General features: G+C 41.4%; 1 protein-coding gene, 1 non-coding gene and 1 pseudogene across 2 annotated transcripts in view; 1 reads left to right on the top strand and 2 right to left on the bottom strand.

The window, feature by feature from the left end:
* Window positions 1-1,675, bottom strand: part of FAM81B (family with sequence similarity 81 member B) — a 56,881-nt gene extending 55,206 nt beyond the window's left edge. The window contains exon 1 of the mRNA XM_005899306.2: window positions 1,546-1,675. The gene's annotated coding sequence lies outside the window, so the exon portion shown is untranslated. The remainder of the gene's footprint in view (window positions 1-1,545) is intronic.
* Window positions 1,676-12,681: 11,006 nt separating this feature from the next.
* TRNAR-CCU (transfer RNA arginine (anticodon CCU)) lies at window positions 12,682-12,753 on the bottom strand. Its single transcript has one exon. It is a non-coding gene; the product is annotated as a tRNA-Arg (tRNA).
* A 6,921-nt stretch (window positions 12,754-19,674) lies between these two features.
* Window positions 19,675-20,196, top strand: LOC102269561 (mitochondrial import inner membrane translocase subunit Tim17-A pseudogene; annotated as a pseudogene).
* The last annotated feature ends 1,228 nt before the right edge of the window (window positions 20,197-21,424 follow it).

Raw genomic sequence — 21,424 nt, 5'->3', positions numbered from 1 at the left:
TCACCTACTTACCGCCAGCTCTTTCCTTCTCACCTCTCCACGGCTGCAACCCAGCCTGGGGGAGCTTGTCTGTGGGCTGGTCCCTGGCCTCGTATGTTCGGCACCTCCTAGTCTTTTGTGAGTACTTGTGGAAAGAAAGAGCGCGATGTATATTGTGTCCAAGGACGATGACGAATTGGACTATTGTCTTCCTTTCTTCTTTTGAAGTAAAGCAATTGGATATATATCTGTTTTATCTATTTATTTTTTTAATCAGTTTTATTTTGCTCATTTTTAAGTTTTGCTTTGGAAGACAGTAAACAGCATTCTCTTAAAAGCATACCTACAAGTCACATACTTTTAGAGTAATAAATGTTAAACCTCACAATTTAGGGAAATTTGGAAAAATATAGAAAAAGTAAAAGATACAGGAAAAACAATCCTAGAGCAAAAGCTGTTAACATTGGGGCATAACCTATTTACTCTTTGTGCACTTTTTTAGGTATTTAAGTTTTTATATTTTTGCTAGTTGAATATAGGAGTCAGCTATCCCACTGGATTGAATTGAATATAGGAGTCAGCTATTCCTACAAACTAAGCATAATTATATCAAAATTGCCTCATAAACAACTGTGATTATCACAGGATATTTAGAAGTATTAGTTTTCATTTGTTTAGTAATAATGCTTTACAACTGAATGGACTATAAAATATGTTCACAGATATGATGTAATTTCATTCTTGAAACAGCTCTGTAAAGTGAGAATCATTAACTTATGGATAACAATAGTTACCTTAAGTAACTGAAATCCTTCTTTATTAGAGAAAGAATTTAAGATGATTATTTTTATAGGTGAGAAATCTGAGGATCAGAGAAGCAAGGAACTTACTCAACATCATGTAGGTGATGATAATGGTCAAGCTGAGTCCTTCCTACCTGCCTTTGCCTTAGAGGCTCATTCAAGCTCCACATCTTAGGATAGGCCTAATCAGCCCATTTCACATAAGAGGAGGCAGAGAGTTTTTAAGTAATTGTCTGAGTCATGCAGCCAATATGTGGTACGCCAGATATATAGATACCAAAAGTCATTGCTTGACATTGTGCTAGCTTTCCAGTCCTCTTCCCATCACAAGAGGCTGTATCCGCTAGTCAGAATTATAAAGCAAAGTCTGAAAACACTGCTTATTTGAGTGTTTTTTAAAAAATTAATGGGGAAGATATGACAAGTATGTAACAATAAAAATTTTATTTAGTTATTTTCTTTTTTGTTAGAACATCCACACTTTGTGTTCCTTTTAAATCTTCACAAAAATAAATAATGATCAAATTTCTAGCTCCCCATATTAAAAGTCAGTCCAATGAATGAACCGAGAAATCGAGATCATTTTTTTTGCAGCTTGTGCTGGCCTCAGTCATTTTTTCAAAGCAGAACAAACAGGAAAGGTGAGAGAGTGAAAAGGAAAGCAACTCTTCCTGGACTCCTGAGATCTCTCTAAGCAACATTAAGCTTTAAAGAAGCTGAACAAAATATCTTATTTTTAATATGAATATCTAAGAGTACTTGCTTTCTTTTCTTGCTCACTGGCTGAGCCAGGAAGGGGGCCATCAGGTTCTTCTGGCTGTTCCTTGGCAGCGGCAGTCGGGGAGGCACTTTTGTTTATATCTGTCTCTAGGCAACCAGAATGCTGAATCAGATCAGGAACTACCGCAAATGAAGTTTTTGCAGTGGTGGCAATTGTTTATTTTTTAATTGAGGGCAGTTTCTGAACATACAGTGAAATTTAAGGGGAGGCTTCTCATTTGTTTCACACGTCTTTCCCTCCTTCCTCTCCTCCCCAGTTCTCCCCCAGGTCCGTATCACACCTACAGAACAGCTTATCACCTCGGATACTGCCATTGGACAGTCAGGAAACTCCTAAGAGGCGCTCATCTAGGTCAGACTGATAATAGGCAATGATTCCTCACCCCATTGTGCTGAAGCCTTCTGAATACCTACTTCGGGATTTATTACCTTGTTTGTATGTAAACAGAAATATAAGTAAGCTAGTCAAGAATGAGTGGAGAAGGAAATGGCAACCCACTCCAGTGTTCTTGCCTGGAAAATCCCAGGGACAGGGGAGCCTGGTGGGCTGCCATCTATGGGGTCGCATAGAGTCGGACACAACTGAAGCGACTTAGCAGCTTAGCAGCAGCAGTCAAGAATGAGACATGTAGAGTCCTTGAGTAATCCACGAGATAAATACCTGAACTCATGACGCTTGATTTCCTGACTTTATTTTTTTGGAAAGGGAACAGAGGTTTTTATTTTCTCTCTCTGAAAGCCAAAGTACTAAGGAAACTTGATTGCATCCTGACCAAAGTCTTCATGTTTCTGGGGCATCTTCCTGGGGTGGCCCAGCGGCATTGTGACTGCAGGAAGGAACTGTGATGTCGATGGGGTTGGGGGTCCTCACACTTTAGGTCCTAGGTTTAGGGGCTTCAAGTGTTTTCCTTAATGCTCATTGTAGTAAAAATCTCTAGGTCCTTCCCACCTCTTTGTCTCAATGGGTGGGAAGTGGTTTATTTTAGACCAATATTTCACACCCTTCTGCTTATTTCCCCTTCAAAGTTTGAGAAGAGACCAGTTTCCATCAGATTAAACAAAGAAATGAGATGCTGCCGTACTCCCAAATCTTCTTCCCCAAGTATGTTAAGGCAGTTAACTCTTCTTGGGCTCCAAAATCATTGCAGATGGTGACTGCAACCATGAAATTAAAAGACGCTTGCTCCTTGGAAGAAAAGCTATGACCACACAAGACAGCATATTAAAAAGCAGAGACATTACTTTGCCAACAAAGGTCCATCTAGTCAAAGCTATGGGTTTTCCACTAGCCATGTATAGATGTGAAAGTTGGACTCTAATGGAAGCTGAGCACCAAAGAATTGATGCTTTTGAACTGTGGTGTTGGAGAAGACCCTTGAGAGTCCCTTGGACTGCAAGGGGATCCAACCAGTCCATCCTAAAGGACATCAGTCCTGAATAGTCTTTGGAAGGACTGATGCTGAAGCTGAAACTCCAATACTTTGGCCACCTAATGGAAAGAACTGACTCATTGGAAAAGACCCTGATGCTGGGAAAGATTGAGGGCAGGAGGAGAAGGGGTCAGTAGAGGATGAGATGGTTGGATTGTGTCACGGACTTGATGGACATGAGTTTGGGTAAGCTCTGGGAGTTGGTGATGGACAGGGAAGCCCGGCATGCTGCAGTCCATGGGGTTGCAAAGAGTCGGTCATGACTGAGTGACTGAACTGAACTGAACAGAACTCCTCCAGGATGCTAGGTAGAGCATTACAAAGAATGCTTCAGTGACAGGTGGGTGGGGTAGACAGGCTTTGTTTGGTTGTTTGGCTTGTTTCAAAAAGATGTGGATTGTTTTAGCTCTGAGATACTTTCCTGACTTTTAAAATTAGAATTTGCATATTTTGCTAACACCACTTGGCCCTCATAAGCAGAAGTGATGTTACTGGCTGAGTCACTTTTCACTCGATGGTGCTGGTTTGCCTTGCTCTGTGGGCGTGCATGACGTTCAGAATACGAAGTGACAAATTTTGATCCCATAGAGAAAAACACGCGTGATTTTGGCTTCACTGGTGTACCCTCACTAAGTCCTTAAAGCTTAGAGATACCATTTCATGGTCTGCAAGCAATCTAAAGTGCTGGCGACGCCGCTCATCATCATTTTTAGAGGGTGCCAAGTGAGACTGACACACCAGTGACAGCAGGTGGTATCGTGTTAAAGGTTAGAGCCCTGACTTCTCAGTCTACTGGCAATTTACTTTGGGCAAAATTACCTCCCCTCTTCAGGCCTTAGTTTTCTCATCTGTAAGGGGAGCTAGTAATATTGCTTTCATAAGGTGGTTGAGAGGATTCAGTGCAATGATACACTTCAAGTACTCAGCTGAGTGCCAGGCTGGGGCTCCACTAAAAGGCAGCTATTATTAGTGATTATTTCTCAAGGTGCCAATTATCCAAGAAATGAGAGACTGTGTGAGAGGAAGACTGGATTTGACCTTGTTAAACAACTTCTTACAACTCTTTCTCTCTTTAAATTCAGCAAATCCATAGGATTTGCTAGAAAAATGGGCCCCAAATGAAATGAGAGTCTAACTTGTCTGTTCTGTAAATGGCTGCTTGTCTTTTAATAGAAAAGTGCAAGTAAAATACATGTACCATTGAATTCCTGCCTGCGCAAATGTGTAGGAAAATCCTTCTCAGAAGTCAATGATCTTCAAAAATGCCTCCTTATCTAGGGCTACCAAGAATATAGCCTAAAGTAAAGAAACCAATGATGTTCAATTTCCACCTTAAAAACTTAAAAATGACATTATGTTCTGGTATTATTTTTTAATATGCATAAGTGAAAGTCTTTCATTCGTTTCCGACTCTTTGCAACCCCATGGAATATACAGTCCATGGAATTCTCCAGGCCAGAATACTGGAGTGGGTAGCCTTTCCCTTCTCCAGGGGATCTTCCCAACCCAGGGATTGAACCCAAGTCTCCCACATTGCAGGCAGAGTCATTACTGTCTGAGCCACCAGGGAAGCTCAAGAATACTGTAGTGGGTAGCCTATCACTTCTCCAGGGAATCTTCCCAACCCAGGAATCAAACTGGGGTCTCCTGTATTGCAGGCGGATTCTTTAGCAACTGAGCTATCAGGGAAGCAGATAGAAGACAAATTTTTAAATATAATTTTATTTACTCATTTATTTTTGGCTATCCTGGGCCTTCATTGCTGTGTGGGCTTTTCTCTAGCTGCAGCGAGCTGGGGCTACTCTCTCATTGAGGTTCATGGGCTTCTCATTGCAGTGGCTTCCCTTGCAGATCATGGGCTCTGGGGGCATGGCCTTCAGTCATCGCAGCACGTGGACTCAGTAATTGTGACCCATGGGCTTAGTGGCTCCAGGGCATGTGGCATCTTCCCGGATCAGTGATTGAACCCATGTCCCCTGCATTGGCAGGTGGCCTCTTTACCACTTGAGCCACCAGGGAAGCTCTGATTATTACTTTAAATGTAGGCATAAAGGAATAATCTTGAGATGTGGTCAGTGAAGACAGAACTGCTGTGTGCTATTGTGTACTTCACAACCCTAGGAGGCGCCATTCATGCAATTCAGTTCAGTTCAGTCGCTCAGTCGTGTCTGACTCTTTGCAGCCCCATGAACTGCAGCATGCCAGGCCTCCCTGTCCATCACCAACTCCCAGAGCTTACTGAAACTCATGTCTATTGAGTCGGTGTTGCCATCCAACCATCTCATCCTCTGTCGTCCCCTTCTCCTCCTGCCTTCAATCTTTACCAACATCAGGGTCTTTTCCAATGAGTCAGCTCTTCGCATCAAATGGCCAAAGTATTGGAGTTTCAGCTTCAACATCAGTCCTTCCAGTGAACACTCAGGACTGATCTCCTTTAGGATGGACTGGTTGGATCTACTTGCAGTTCAAGGGACTCTCAAGAGTCTTCTCCAACACCACAGTTCAAAAGCATCAATTCTTCGGTGCTCAGCTTTCTTTATAGTCCAACTCTCACATCCATCCATGACTACTGGAAAAACTATAGCCTTGACTAGACGGACCTTTGTTGACAAAGTAATGTCTCTACTTTTTAATATGCTATCTAGGTTGGTCATAACTTTCCTTCCAAGGAGTAAGTGTCTTTTAATTTCATGGCTGCAATCACCGTCTGCAGTGATTTTGGAGTCCCCCAAAATTCACAGAATACCGATGTAGATTTTCATGTTTGTTAGGCATAGCAAAATTTTCAATCTCTTGCCTTACGAATTTTCAGGCAGATGTCAAGAAACGTCCAACTGTCTCACAAGTGAAAATCAAGGAAAGGTCTTGAGAAAAATATGCCTATTTCTGACTCACCCACAAGTGACTGTGGGCCACTGGCCGTCCCAACTCAGAGTGTCTGCAGAGTGCTGTGTCCTCTGCTGAACTGGACTCAACCAGCACGGGGCCACAGCAGCCGGTAGTCATTGGAAATGTCCTCCTGATTTCCTTTTCCTTTTAGGTCACCTCTCGCCTGTTGTCCTAACTGCCCTCAGGCCCTCCTTTCTGGAGAGATCTCTGTGGACCTGAGGACCTCTGCTCACTCCCTTGATTCTTTGCTGGTCTTAATTCAAATATCACTTTTCCAAAGAGACCTTCCCTGACTCTCTAAAACTTATTGTTTCCTCATATACACACTTCCCGTTTTCTGCTATATTTTCCTCTTTAGCATGTATCTATCTAATTTGCACTTTCTTTGCTTACTAATTGTTTCCTATGCTAGATTCTTAGCTCTTGGGGGCAGAAAATTTTATCTCTTTGTTTGCTCCTCTGCCACGGTGTCTAGAATAGTATCTAGCCCATGGTAAGTGCTCAATAGTGAAAGTGAAGTCGCTCAGTCGTGTCCGACTCTTAGCGACCTCATGGACTGCAGCCTACCAGGTTCCTCCGTCCATGGGATTTTTCCAGGCAAGAGTACTAGAGTGGGGTGCCATTGCCTTCTCCGAAGTGCTCAATAAATGTATGTTAAATAAATGAATAAACGAAGTCCATGAACACATGTGGACAAAATTCTGCCAAGGAGTTCAGAAATACAGGTGACAGCGGATGAATGTGGTGTGAGTTGTAGAGGAGCTGGCATCTCACCTGAACTTTGCAAAATGCACAGACTGGAGGTCCCTAAGGTCTGAGTGGCAACTACAGAGTCTGACTCCTCTCTTGCCTCCCCCCACCACCCCCTGCCCCTCCATAGCCCCACAGACACCTCCAGGGGCTCTTACTGTCTAGGTCCCTATTGACACTTGGAGAGAGGAAAGGTCTCTCTCTCTCCATCACTGAACATTTCTTGTCCTGCCCTCTTCCTGCCTGACTTTCAGCCAGTTTCTCTCTTAGAAAGTGTCTAATCAATTCAGCATGGCCTTTACATCCAACAAGGGACAATGCCTAAGTCCAGGTATTGCACACATCAGTATGTATAAAGGTTGCCTGGAGAGCCTCTTAAATTGTAGACTCCTGGGAGGAGTTTGCACCCTCACAGGTTTCAAAGAAGCTTGTTTTGATTAGAAGCCCAAGGACCACACACTGAACAACTCAAAGAATGTAATTTCTAAAGGTGGCGTCCATTCCTGTGAAACCTACAAGGAGCCTACTTGTGGCTGGGGAGTCTCCTCGATATTTCTAAAATTGCTACTATATTCCTGTAAACTATCAACTGTCTACCTGCCTGCCAGTCTGCTATCCATCCATCAGCATCTTAGATTCTGTGTCTATGTGGATTTTCCTCCTCTGCAGTGATGCTGGAGGAGCTTTCTCCTTTCAAAACAACTTCCCGGAGTCCTAATTACCATCTGCACCTCCTCCAAGCCTGAACCACACCTTACCAGAAGTCTCCCCTCAGGTGCCAACAGGCAATTTCCAGTCAAGCTTATCTGGTGTTTATACCTTGATAAATATCCTCCCACCTCTTAGCGAGGCTCTCTTTGTCCCTTCTCTGGTTCCCTGTTACCACTTCTGTCTCCTCCACCTCTGAACAAACAGCTTCTCCCCAGATACCTAATTGCAGTCCAGCTCTAAGGTGAATTCCCACCTCCCTCCGCTGTGTTTCCTGCCTCCAACCCCCACAACCTTTACCTGTCTTTGGCTAATGCCAGCCAAGTCAATTGACTCACCAAATTAAGAACTGCAGTGCTTTAAAATATATCAACTTTGGTAATTTGCAGTGGAATAAAATGCCAAGGGAAAAATACACTCTGGAGATGTGAATTCATCTTTGTATAGAGTCTGCCACATGTTTTCACATGTGCAAACAGGGTCCAGGACAAACAAAACACATTGACTTAAAAAAAACTACTGTGGCTGTTAATGACAAAGGGTAGGTAAACTTATCATTCAAAAACAATAACAACCGGAGTGGCAACTTACTGTGTTGCTACCAGATCCAGGGACCGTGAGTTTCTGTGGAGGCAAGCAAAGCCTCGTTCTCATTGTTAAATCGGTGTACAGAATCTCTGGGAGATTGGACACAGAATATTTATTCTCGCTGCTCTAGTCGCATGACTTATTTCCCTCATTTCTCTGTAAAAATCTCTTTTGCTGAAAGGACGCTTCTTGCTCTGCCAGGTGCGTGCGCCTCCTGCATTCAGCAGCCTGTTTTCAAAAACCTGAGTTCCACATCCCGAGGGCGTTGGCTCTCCAGGCTCAGGGCCTGCTGCTCCAATGACCTCCAGGAGCCTGTTTTTGTCGTGTGGTGAGACCAGTGTCCCCAACCTTCCAGCCTCACGCCAGCATCAGAGCTTCAAGGTGAACAGAAATATCTGTTTGAAAAGCGTATAAATAGATTCTAATCCCCAAATCAATGAATGTATTTTTGGCCCTAGATGTCTACATATTTAGCCAAATGGCTCTAGGACAGAATTTAATATTGTATGTGTTGGTTTCGTCAGTAGAGAGGGTAATGAAATTCACGAGGGAAGTTTTTCCTTGTTCTGGGAATACCTTTATGTCTCACCATTAAGATATATGAGGTTCTGTTGTGTGCAAAGCTTACCTCTGGGGCCCATTCCCTGAGCGTGTCCTGCACAGTCACATCCTCTTATGGCTAGGATGCCTAACCTTGTGTGCATTTGGGCATCTTCCCTTTGCCCTTCTTCTTGGGCAAATAGTTTGGCTATCTTTTTAAAAGTTAAAGTGAAAATAGTTTTGTCCAGTGTACTTTTTTCCCCCTAGAAATTTGTGGTCAGCTTTTCATAGGCATAAAAATAAATAGTCCAAACTGGAACCTTAGGGAATGAGAAAACATTTACTGAATGCCTACCACGTGCAGGGTATGGTTTATGTGAATTTCTCTGTTTATAGTTCAGTTAATTCTCATAACAACTAAATGAGCGTAGTATCCCATTATATAGGTACAAGTTGAGGAACCTTCTGAAAGTCATACAGCAATGTGGCTGACTGAAGTCTGTGCTCTTTCTATCTTGCCAAGCTGCTTATCTTTGAAGTCTCTATAGATCTTCATCCTTTCCTGCACCCTGCCCTTCTTTATGGCGTCTCTTCTGCCCCTTGCCAGTCACCTTGTGTTTTAGACATTTCAAGCTTTCTGCTGAATTCATTCAATCGTTCAATTCCTCATTTACTCTGTCAGTCACATAAGCGTTCAAACATTTCTTGGGTGATTTCTAAGTTCTTTTCTAGATATATAGCAATGAGTAAAACATAAAAAAGTCCTCTGATATTCTAAAAGGCAAGGTACAGCAAGTCCACAGGCATACGCATTAAAGATGAAGCATGCTGAGTGCAATTGTAGAGGAAAGCAGAGGTGTAGCCAAGCAGAACTCTTATACAGTTACCTTCTCTGAAATTGTTATTATAATAATCCTTATTATTCATCATCTGAAATAATCATTGTACACTTTGATGGGCTTTTAGCCTTTTTTCTATGAACATATACATGTATGTGTGTGTGTGTACTGAAGATCATATTATATGTATAATTTTATATGCTGACTTCTCCATTTAGTCTTCATGGTATGTTATATTTGATATTTTACCTGTTATTACATATTTTTTAAAAAATAGGATTTTAATAATTGGCTAACCATAATTCTATTTAACTGCTTCTTCATTTTTGCATATTTAGGTTGTGGCCAACTTTTTAGTAATGATAATACAGTGATAAAATTTTATATAAAATCATTTCATATACCTCTGTTCTCTAAGAAAATAATGGATCAAAGGGTGGGAATATTTGTGAGAATCTTGATACACATTGCTAAACTGCCCTGAAAAAAATTATATTTTTGCAAGGCAAATTGAAAATGTGTAACAGGAGACATAAAATTTCTATACCCAAATGTAGAATTTGTACATCTTAAAATATATTCTGGGGAACTATCCAAAAATATAGAAAAAAACTTATAAACACGTTCGTCATGGTGCTAAAATAACTAAAAATTGGTATTTGTTTTAATTGTCCAATATGAGAGAAATGCTAAGAGTATTATTCTATAGAACTGAATTAGGACTACCATTAAAAATAGTGTTTATAAATGATTACTGATGATACGTAAAATGTATATTTACAATGTTCAGTGGAAAATTGAGACAGAATGTTACATATAGTTTGATTTCAACTATGTTAAGACAAATTCCAAAAAGAATTTTATCCAAGTTTTAACAGCTTTTTGGAGGATTATGCATAATTTTTTCCCTTCTTTCTGGTTTACTGTATTCGTATTAATATGAATTGCTTTTATATTTGAAAAAAGACTGAGACAACTGTTCCTGTGTTGTAAAATTGTTTTCTCCCCCGATTTCCTTACTGATGTCAGTTTGGAGATAAAATTTCAGTCCTACTTTCCTTTTCTAATGGTGTGCACCAGCTTTTGCATTTTGTTAAGAAATCATGCTAGAAATCACAAATTTCCTGGCTGCAGGCTTCTTTGAAGTGAGCAGGCTGAAAAATGCCTGCTAATTCCAGAATGCCTTCACAGCTTCCACCGGCCAGATCTGGGTATGGGATTTGAGATGAGGAATTGTGGTTGAGTTCCTGACTTGTTCAATTCCCACGTCTCTTAGAAAGCAGCAGAGAAGGTTCCTGTCTGATCCGCGATTGATCCCTAGAGAAGCCGACAGGGAGGCACTTTCAGAGCAGAATATTCAGCTTCAGGATGAGGAAGCACTTTTCACTCTAGGTCTCAGACTCAATTTCCATCAGTCAATAATTTGTTTCAGACTTTAGTCCATGTTTATTTTTTAAGGTGGAGGACAGCATTATTTGATCTGACAGCAAAAATAAATGTCTTGAAGAGGATTCACTAGGAGATGTCTAACATTTTTTTTAAGAATTGAGGAGTCTCTGTAGTTATTTCTTATATTTTAAATTCAATTTCCATATTTATGCATATATACTTCTACAACAAAAGTGCATAAATGATATATTTTTCAAATGAAGTCTTTTTTTTCCTTTTCCTTTTTGCTTCTTCCTTCCCTCAGCCCTCTCACTCATGTGAACTACCTACCATGGAGCCTTGGTAGGAGATCTATGTATCTTCAGAAAATGTCAAGTAGATTAAAACGCCTCTTTCCTACTCAGATTTTTTTGGAATGTTAAACTTCATGTTAGCCAGGTTTGAGAGCTCTGTGGCAATGTCTTCTCATTAGTAGCTAGTTGGTGTTACCACTATACTCAGAGAAGTGTTATCTGATTTTATGTTAGAATTGAAGATCTGAATGTTGTTTCTGGCAAGTGAACAGATTCTTTTTTATACTACCTCAACTTTAAAATGTTCAAATAGATGTTCTTTGACTTAAAAAATAAAAAATACTTCCAGTGGGCATTTACAGGGAAGGGCACAAGGGAGCTTTCTGGAATGGTAGAAATTTTCTGTCTTGATTGTGCTGATTTCCTTGGTGGGTAGCATCTATCAAACTATATTGAACTGTATGCTTAAAATGGTTGCATTTTTTTTTTACCAAGTTATACTTGACAGACATTATTATATTAGTTTTAGGTATACAATATACTGATTTAATATTTTTATACATTATGGGATAAGCACCACAGTAAGTCCAGTTCCATCTGCCATCATATCAAGTTGTCATAATATTATTGACTATATACTAAAATGGATGCAGTTTATAATGGTAAACTACATACAAATAATATTTGTAAGACAAAAGCACTTTTATTTATTTCAGTGAGTTTTAAAAATTTTCCACGGAGACATTGGTGCTTATCACTGTAGACTTCACCTCTCTCCTGTCTGTGATGACTTGTAGATTTCAGATGATTTATTCTATGGGGCCACTTATGGACTGGAAAGTAATGGAGAGGCAAAATTGGCTCTGCAGGGGACAAGATGTCACTCAAGGAAATGTCATCAGAGTCATCAGAGCTGTGTACAGAAGTTGAGATCGGCTTAGTTCTTCCATAAGCCTCTTCCAGATGGTGGCGAAAGATGGAGAAGGAGGCAGTTCTTGACTTGATGTCATGGAGACAGAGTTCCGTGCTCTGTCCATATTTATCTCTCTCCACTCCCTTTCTCATTACTGTGTCAAACATAGGTCAGGCAGAACAATACGTACCAGTTAATAAAACAAACACCATTATTTCTGAATCAGGCGACTCTCCAGTTGCTTGTTATAGTCTCTCTAAAGGCAATTTTGGGCTAAATTTCATTATGGCTTTATTCTGTCATTTATTTTAATTATGCTGATGACTAAATTATTTTTTAAAGAAGTGGCTTCATCATGCATCTAACTGTAAATTGCTCTTGGTTAGAAACAGTGAAATTTAGGCTATGAAATGGCCCAAGTGGGTAATTTCTTATCCTCATTCCCCAACATTTGGACAGCTTTATGTTGTCATTGAGACCCTTCTTTCCATCTTGGTTCATGCTGAAAGCCACAGAGCTGGTGTTCACATGCACTCTTCATTCGCTGTCACTAAGTCCCTTAGAGGGTCCAGTCACTTTGGTTTTAGCCAACGCTGAGGAGCAGAGTAGCATTCACTGCTGTGGGCCAATCACATGGACTCAGAAATGCAATTCAAATTTGTTGCATGGACTCTCTTATGGGGGGTGGATGGGATTGAAGTTTTTGGTAACCTTTTTTTGGTAAATTCCTTTTTTTTTGTTTCTTTGTTTTGGTTTTGCTGTGACTCATGGAGATCTTAGTTCCCTGACCAGGGGTTGAACCTGTGCCCCTGCATTAGGAGCACAGCATCTTAACCACTGGACCACCAGGGAAGTCCGTGTAAACTCTCTTTAAAAACCTCAAGTCTCAATACTAAGATTTATGGTGTAAATAAAATTGAAGAAGGAGATTGAAGATAGTTATAAGGAAAGTCTTCAACTACTTTGAAGAAAGTTGGAGGAATGGATTTATTTATGAAGGTCTAGTATGTATTTGGTTTGATCCCTGGGTCTGAAATAGCCTCTGGAGAAAGGAAATGGCAACCCACTCCAGTATTCTTGCCTGGGCAATCCCATGGACAGAGGAGCCTGGCGGGTTACAGTCCACAACTGAACACACACACACAGAGTATGTATTTACTTATTTGTTTTACATTTTCTTCAGCAAAATCTTTGGGAATTTCAGTGGGTAATTCCTTGCCTACTGTGTTCTAGAAATAAATACAACTGTACATTTAAGTAATAAAACTGTTTAATAATGCAGTTTCTCAATGTGTGCAAATTGAAAGAGAACAAGATATTTACCTGATAGCACTGAAAATGTATAGCCACGGCACTGACCAAGTGATGGAGACTGCAGAAAGTCATCCAAATAGTGAATTTGGAGTTTGTTGTCATTGTTGTTCAGTCACTAAGTTGTGTCCGACACTGCGACCCTGTGGACTGCAACATGCCAGGCTTCCTGGTCCTTCACCATCCCCCAGAGTTTGCTCAAACTCATGTCCATTGAGTCAGTGATGCCATCCAACCATCTCATACTCTGACGCCCCCTTCTCTTCCTGACCTCAATCTTTCCCAGCATCAGGGTCTTTTCAAATGAGTCGGCTCTTCACATCCGGAGGCCAAAGTATTGGAGCTTCAGCTTCAGCATCACTCCTTCCAATGAATATTCAGGACTGATTTCCTTTAGGATGGACAGGTTGGATCTCCTCGCTATCCAAGGAACTCTCAAGAGTCTTGTCTAGCAGCACAGTACGAAAGCATCAGTTCTTTGGTGCCCAGCCTTTGTTATGGTCCAGCTCTCACATCTGTACATGACTACTGGAAAAACCATAGCTTTGACTAGATGGATCTTTGTCAGCAAAGTGCTCTTTACCATCTGGGCAGGACACCACCACAGTGGAAGGGCCAGGAGTGCTTCCACAGCTGGTGGGAGGGCTGGGGATGGCGTTGCCTCTCCCCAGGCCTCGGTCTCTGCAGAGGTCCCCTCCCAGACTGAGTGTGGTGAGTATGTCTTAAGATAGAGCCAAGCACTTATTAAAGAAAAATGCCTCTATTCTCCACTGGGGGGCCTGTCTACTAGTGCCCTGGCTTCAGAGAGGCAGGGAAGAGCCACTGGGAAGGAAGCCAGTGAAGACGTTTACTCCCGGAGGGAAGAGAATTGTGAGATGTGTGTAGGAGAGGGAGGAGGCAACATCGCTTAAAGGGAGTGAACCGTTTAGGGCTTTAGGCGGTCCCTCTTTTGACTGCAAATCTTCAACTGTTACTAGATTCACTAAATGCTTGGAAAGAATAGTATTTTTGCTTGTCTGTCTTTGGAAAACAGTGAGCAGTCAGGGTTTTGTGACTGAGCTATGCTTGTGAAACAGATCGGAGCGCAGATGTAGGAGCTGGACACTAGGGAGGATCAAGAAGCAAGCCCTGAGGGTTTCACACGATTTACTTTGGGACAAATACCACATTTTGTCAGGGGTAATGACTCCGGTCTTAGGATGAAACAAAACCGTGAAAGGCAAAGCAGACAACAAAAACAATGAGATCCCGGGTGACTCCTTAGAATGCTAAGTCAAACATCTTTGGAAAAAATTCCTACTTTAGACTTTCAAGTTTTGTGGAATGAAAGTGTTCCAAGTAACCAAAGAGCTCTTAAAGTGAGAACACAGAGCAATTTAATTACAGACCATTTGAACATGGCTTGAAGTGTTAATAAATGAGTGAAAATGTAGATTGAAGTCTTCATGAAAGAGCTTCCGCATATCACTTCTTTTCATATAAACCCATCTTTCTTGCCTCAGGACTTCCGTGGTGGTCCAATGGCTAAGAATCTGCCTTCCAATGCAGGTTTGATCTCCAGTCGGGGAACTAAGATCCCACACGCCATGGGGAACAGGAGAAGCAGCCCTCGGAATGTGAACCCAGATCCATTTTCCATGTGGCAACTTTCATTGACCTTTAAGACTCTTTGTCTCGTTGACTGAAGAACCGTGACTTGTCCTCTTGGAATCATGCTCTTGCAGTGTGAACCTATGACTGCTTCTAGCCCGAGAGGCCTATTGTAAGGGAGAAAGAAATGAAGAGGGCGAAGCTGACATATGTGTGCCTTCAGTTTTCTCTATTCTGTATGCACTCTTGAAAGAAAGAATATGGGCAGTTATTTGTGTAAATGCGGAAAGGTGGATTAAGGAAGCTCTGAGTCAACCAGATAATTCTGGAAGGACTGCACCAGACCAGGAAGGTTTATGAACCCAACTGGTTACAGATATCAACCAGGTAGAAAGAGCATTGGCATCATTGCAAGGAGATGGATGTGCCAGTTGTCCTCAGGGGGCATCTGATTCTGCCGGTTCTGTTCAGACTCAAGGGGGATGAAGTCTCTAGGTGACTCTCTTAACTAGGATGCAATGTCAATAAGGTATGATACAGGAAATAAAAATGAAGACAGGGCATTCTGTGATCAAGGATTGAAGGATGTAGTGATGGTAAGAGGAGGCTTCATTGGGAAGTTAGGGATGTTGAAGGGGAGGAGAGAGGGAGTGAGGAGCCAGACTCTCTATGGGTCATTGTCTTGGCCTGGCTCCAGCTGGTTACCAGTTCCCTAGAGGCAAGCACTTTGAAGTGAGAATCTTACGAAAGGAGGTTCTGCTACCATGACTCCCTGCCCTTACCAGGAAAGACTGCTGTTGACATGGTTAATCTGAGAACAGAGTGACCAACCTCAGTTTGTCCAGGATTTTCCTGACTTTTGCAGGGAAGGTCTCTAGTCTTGGGGAATCTCGGTTACCCTGGAGTCCTGTGGAATCTGATGCTGGCTGGTGGTTAGGACCTTGCAGGAAGTGAAGCTGTCTTGGACACAGTATTTCTATCCAGGGCAAGGCAAGGGAGGAACAATGGAAGCAAATCAGAAAAGCATGGTTTGCGTAGGAGATGTACTTTCCTCTCATTTTAGATTCCAGGGTCCCTTGATTCAGAGAAAGGAGGACAGCTGTTACTGTTGAGGTTCTAGATCACACTAATCAGGAAGCCAGCAAACCTGCATTCTGGTTCAGGAGACAGAGATAAAGGGATTAGAAATATGAGGTGCAGGGATTAGAAATATGAGGTAGTAGAGGCCTTGCTGTGGAATAGATTTCTCCTCTGCCGTGGGAGGATGCTGGCTGTTCATTTAACTTTTCCATAGTTCCTATTAGAAGAAGTCATTATTTGAAAATAATGATGTGTGAGGCAATGAAATTCTGTAGGAAAAAAACTCCACTGATGTTAACTCAAAATAAGTGTCAGTTCAGTTCAGTCGCTCAGTCGTGGCACACCAGGCCTCCCTGTCCATCACCAACTCCTGGAGTCCACCCAAACTCATGTTCATTGAGTCGGTGATGCCATCCAACCATCTCATCCTCTGTCATCCCCTTCTCCACCTGCCCTCGACTGAGCATCAGGGTCTTTTCAAATGAGTCAGTTCTTTGCATCAGGTGGCCAGTGTATTGGAGTGTCAGCTTCAATATCAGTCCTTCCAATGAACACTCAGGATTGATCTCATTTAGGATGGACTGGTTGGATCTTCTGTACACGTGGGAAAGACACCTGGAGGAAATGTACGAGGAGATAAATAGTATCATGGAACATGCAAGGGGCAGCTACCTGTCCTTTTGCAGGAATTAGAAAATAAAACATTTACCTTCTTTCACTATAGAAAAGGCTTTCCAATACATAGGGTGAATACCTGTTGATGGAAATCCATGGAGGATACAGACGTGAATAGGTAGCAGAATCTGGACAACAGTCAGTAAGAAGCTGTGTAGGTAACTGGGGCAGGACATGGAGACAGAGACGATTTACTCTGGAAGCATCAGTGGCTTCAAATTCTCCACTGAGACATTTAATCATTTTTCCTTGAGAAGAGAGTTAATGGTCAAGTAAGTTTAAAAAACAGTTTCCCTTTGCTCCTTCTTCAGTTTATACCTTAGCAGCTGGAACTGCTTAACTTTGTTTAACTTTAGTATTTCCAAAAGTCATGTAACCAGGTAATCTCATTTTATTTTCAATTGGGAAGCAATTATTATCATCCTAAGGAAATGAGAGAACATACTTTCAGAACTACTGCTTCAGAAAATTTCCTTCTGAGAAAAATCCCAGTGAAAAGCTCAGAAAGGAATTTCCCTGACATTTCTTTTAGAGGTCAGTGGTGTCTATGGTTGGAATATATGGCCTTTCAGAAAAGAACCATTTTCTCAATTCGTTGGAGCTCTGCAAGGTTGCATCTTTGTGAATCTTCTCTTTGAAAAGACATTTAAAATTCCTGGTGGCTCAGATGGTAAAGAATGTCCCTGCCATGCAGGAAACTGGAGTTCGATCCCTGGGTTGGGAAGATCCCTTGGAGAAGGGAATGGCAACCCACTCCAATATTCTTGCCTGGAAAATTCCATGGATGGAGGAGCCTGGTGGACTACAGTCCATGGGGTCGCAAAGAGTCAGACATGACTGAGCAACTAACACTTTCACTTTACTTTAAAATCCAAAGTCTAAAATGAGACCAGTCTTAGAAATGCTATAAACAAGAAAAGAGTTAAAAAGGCAAATATGAAAATTAAAGTAGTACTTTGAAGATCAGAATGATATTTGAATTAGAAAAAGATCACTCAAAACAGAAGTGTTGAAAGATTTGCTAAAATTTGGATGAAATTATTATCAGGTTGAGAAAGGAACAATTAAGAAAAGCTTACTGTTTACTTGGGAAAATGATTGAACTAGTAAAATATAAAAGTAGTTCCTACCCAAACACTATCATAACACTATGATGGAAAACTTGTTGAAAGGGCAACACATGGGAAAATTACTTTATAAATATTTTATAACTAGTAGACGTTTCAGCTGAGCAACCTAAACATAGCCTTTTAGGCTAGAAGCAATATATTTTTCATTTTAATATGGTATAAATAGGTCATCTATCACTATCTGAGAACAAGTTTTTGCACTGAGTCAAAAAAAAAAAAAGAGGGGGCTTTAATCAGATGAGAGTAAACAATAGGTGTTTATTAAGAATATTTAGAAAAAAGGTGTATAAGGGGAGAGGGATAAATTAGGAATATGGGGTTAACAGATACTCACCATTATATATAAAATAGACAAGGAGCAAGGATTTTCTGTACAGCACAGGGAACTATATTCAGTATCTGTAACAACCTATAATGGAAAATAGTCTGGAAAAAAAAGAACGAAAACAAATCACTTTGCTGTATACTTGAAACAGTATTGTAAAAAGAAAAAGGGTATATTATCTTTCAAGAATTCTCTGAAGATGTCTTAATTGAATTGATTGTTGATTGTCCTTTCCAAATAAATGAGCTCTTGACTGAAGTCTTCTGCAAGAGCAGTTTGTCTCTCTGAGTTATGCAACACAGGGAGGTGAGCGACGTGTTGGTCTTGGATGAGCCTATGTATTCTTTCCTGAGTTGCCATATCTGTATGCAGGACTATGCTCAGGAACACTTGTGGGTGGTCAGTTTTCCTTAGAGATTTCCACATGCCCAAGAATATTCCTCCTCCCCATCTTGGTATCTCGATAGGGGTCCAGTGTTCAGGTCTCTAGCTGCCAAGAGTCCTTCTTTGGCACTCCACATTGAGCTGCTTACACAGTGCTGTTTTCCTGCATTTTATTGAAACGTCATATTATCCTCCTTCCTATTTACAAGAGCAGAACACTGGAAACAAATGTAAAAATGTAAGAAAATTTAAAAAATGGGTTCTGATGAAATACAAATGAATCCCTAAAGTAGTGATTTTGTTCAGTAAAGAAATGTTAAGTGAAAAAAAAAAAAAAACCCAAGATATAAATTCTATGTATTATACAATCCACATAAATACATTCCATATGTATATTCTTTCTCTTTACATGTATGTATACTGTTCTATGGGCTGCCCTGGTAGCTCAGATGGTAAAGAATCCACCTGCAATATGGGAGACCTGGGTTCAATCTCTGGGTTGGGAAGATCCCCTGGAGGAGAGCATGGCAACCCACTCCAGTATTCTTGCCTGGAGAAGCCCATGGACAGAGGAGCCTGGTGGGTTACAGGGGCGTCACAACCATGGGGTCACAAAGAGTTGGGCACAACTGAGTGACTAAGCACAGCACAGCACAACACACACTATTCTATATAAATATTGTCTGTACACACACATTTATACATACATGCAGCACTGAAATGTTAATGGCACTTATCATATAATTACAGTTGATTTTTGTCTTCTTTACCCAATTTTAATAGATGTGTATTACTTTGCCATTAAGAAAAATATTGTGGCAGAGTATTGTAGAGCAATTGTCCTCCAATAATTGTATTTTGTTCTATACCTCTCAGTATTGTACAGTTATAATCTTTGATAATTTTTAGTTAAAAGAAAGAACTGAAGATCCTGACAAGTTAAGGAAAAGTGAGACTGTGTGTGTTTATGTCCAGGCAGTAGATGAGCAGAATAAAGATGAAGTCATAGTAAACAAATGCCATAGAACTGTTTTCACTATAATCCATTCCATTCTTTGACTCCCTGGTTTTTGCTAGAGGAACTGGATGTATTCGTGCAGGTATGTTAATATATGTGCACAGACCTTGCATTTTGTGTTCAGACTGGAGACTGGACTTGTCTTCTGCTGATCAGCTCTGGGACTATCCTTGGACAAGTTCCCTGGCCTCCCTGGAGTGCAGTCTTCCCATCAATAAAGGAGAGGCTTGGGCCTGGCATCTCGGTGCCACAGAGTCGAGATGGAAGAGCATGGGCATGAGCCCTGACCCTGGCACTTTGAGGATGACTGTGGTGGGGCCTTTACAGTAGGCGCCATGGGGGGTGGTAACCTTTCAAGCGTTCAAAGGTTTTTGCAGTTTTCTGGTGGGAGTTAACCACAGACTATGAGGAAGTTTGACCGCTCTTAAAACCAGAGCTCCTCAGTTGGGAGCCAGCTTTGCAGTTTGGGGAGGTCTGTTTTCTGTGACTGACTGCAATATGGTTCAAGTCAGAGGGAAAGAAGGTCCCTGGAACTCCATCCCAAGGAGCTGTTCTGGCAGCAGGCAACGGCCCAACGACTGTGGTTGAGTCCATGTTGATGGGTAGCGTTCTCCGAGCTCTAACTGAATCAGCTGGTATCTTGTTGATAAGATTTGCTTCAGCACGATTTCCAAATGGTCCTGTTTGCTGCAGATCCCTCCCAGGTGCCTTCAGCCCAGTTACCATCCTCATCTTTTGGAGACTATAAACAATTCCAACAGAACTTTCTCAGAAGACATTGAGCACCTTTTTCTATTTAAAGGAACACGGGTACTCCCAGGTGGCACTAGTGGTAAAGACCCTGCCTGCCAATGCAGGAGACACAAGAGACCCGGGCTTGGCCTCTGGGTTGGGAACATCCCCTGGAGGAGGAAATGGTAACTCACTCCGGTATTCTTGCCTGGAGAATCCCGTGGACAGAGGAGCCTGGTGGGCTAAGGGGTCGCACAGAGTCAGACACCACTGAAGTGACTTAGCACGCATGCACAGGGGGAGGCCTTAAAAGACAATAAATTCATTTATTCTCACTTGGATTGCGTTTGTGATCAAAATAAATGTTTAAAGTGTTAATAAAAGGAAATACAAGAAGTCCTTAGGAATGAAGGACTAAAAGCAATGAAGCATGACCATCATTTCCAGGGGGACTTCTCTGCCTGGTTTTGTTCTGTTAGTCAGACAGTGTAAAAAAAAAAAAAGCCTGAAAATTGCCTTTTATTATTATTTTTTTTAAAGAAGAGGTTTGGAGGAGACAGAAGACCCTTGAGGCACCTCTCTGGTGACTCTGTGACTGTGACTGCCTGAAGTAAGATATTGTCAGTATAAGGGGTTTGTGCAATGATCCCAAGAAGTACATTTAAACGATAAACATTTTTGTAACAAAACTGGAAGTCTTATATGAGAACATGTGTAGGTTTGTGGGTTTTTCCAGGCTTTACTTAATGTCTCTAGAATGATGGTTGTACAATTTGAGCCGGAATCAGAATCACCTGAGCCTTTTAGAACAGTGACACTCCCCCCAGCCCCTGTGGGAGGTCCTGATTCAGTCAGTTGGGGGGAGGCGTGGGACTGGAGAAATTACGTTTCGAACAAGTTCCAGGAGTTGCTGATGGTCTAGAAGAACCAGCCTGGAGAAAATAACCTGGCTAGGGGAAGGCATTTCTTGTAAGGATTTTGTATTTTTTTTTTTTTTTTGCTCCCTTTCCAGAATTCTTAGAAAAGTGTTCCAAAGATTATGCAAGGATATCTTCAAGGCCCATTTGATTTGAAAATTTCCCATAAAAACAATGAAAGCATTGCTCCTTTGGATGCTCCAAGTAGGAGCCAATGAAGAGATTAATGGCATAGGTCTAACAGTGGCCGAGGAAGAGAGTGGATTGTTTTCGGTTGACTAGAGAATCCTGCACACAGAAAGCATGCAATTTCTTTGAGGAATTAGACAAGAAAGTGAGATGGTTTTCTCTGTGGAGCACA

This window comes from Bos mutus, chromosome 7, assembly GCF_027580195.1.
Source record: "Bos mutus isolate GX-2022 chromosome 7, NWIPB_WYAK_1.1, whole genome shotgun sequence".
Lineage (NCBI taxonomy): Eukaryota > Metazoa > Chordata > Mammalia > Artiodactyla > Bovidae > Bos > Bos mutus.
Note: the sequence above shows the minus strand (reverse complement) of the source record. Positions and strands in the feature narration are given on the sequence as shown.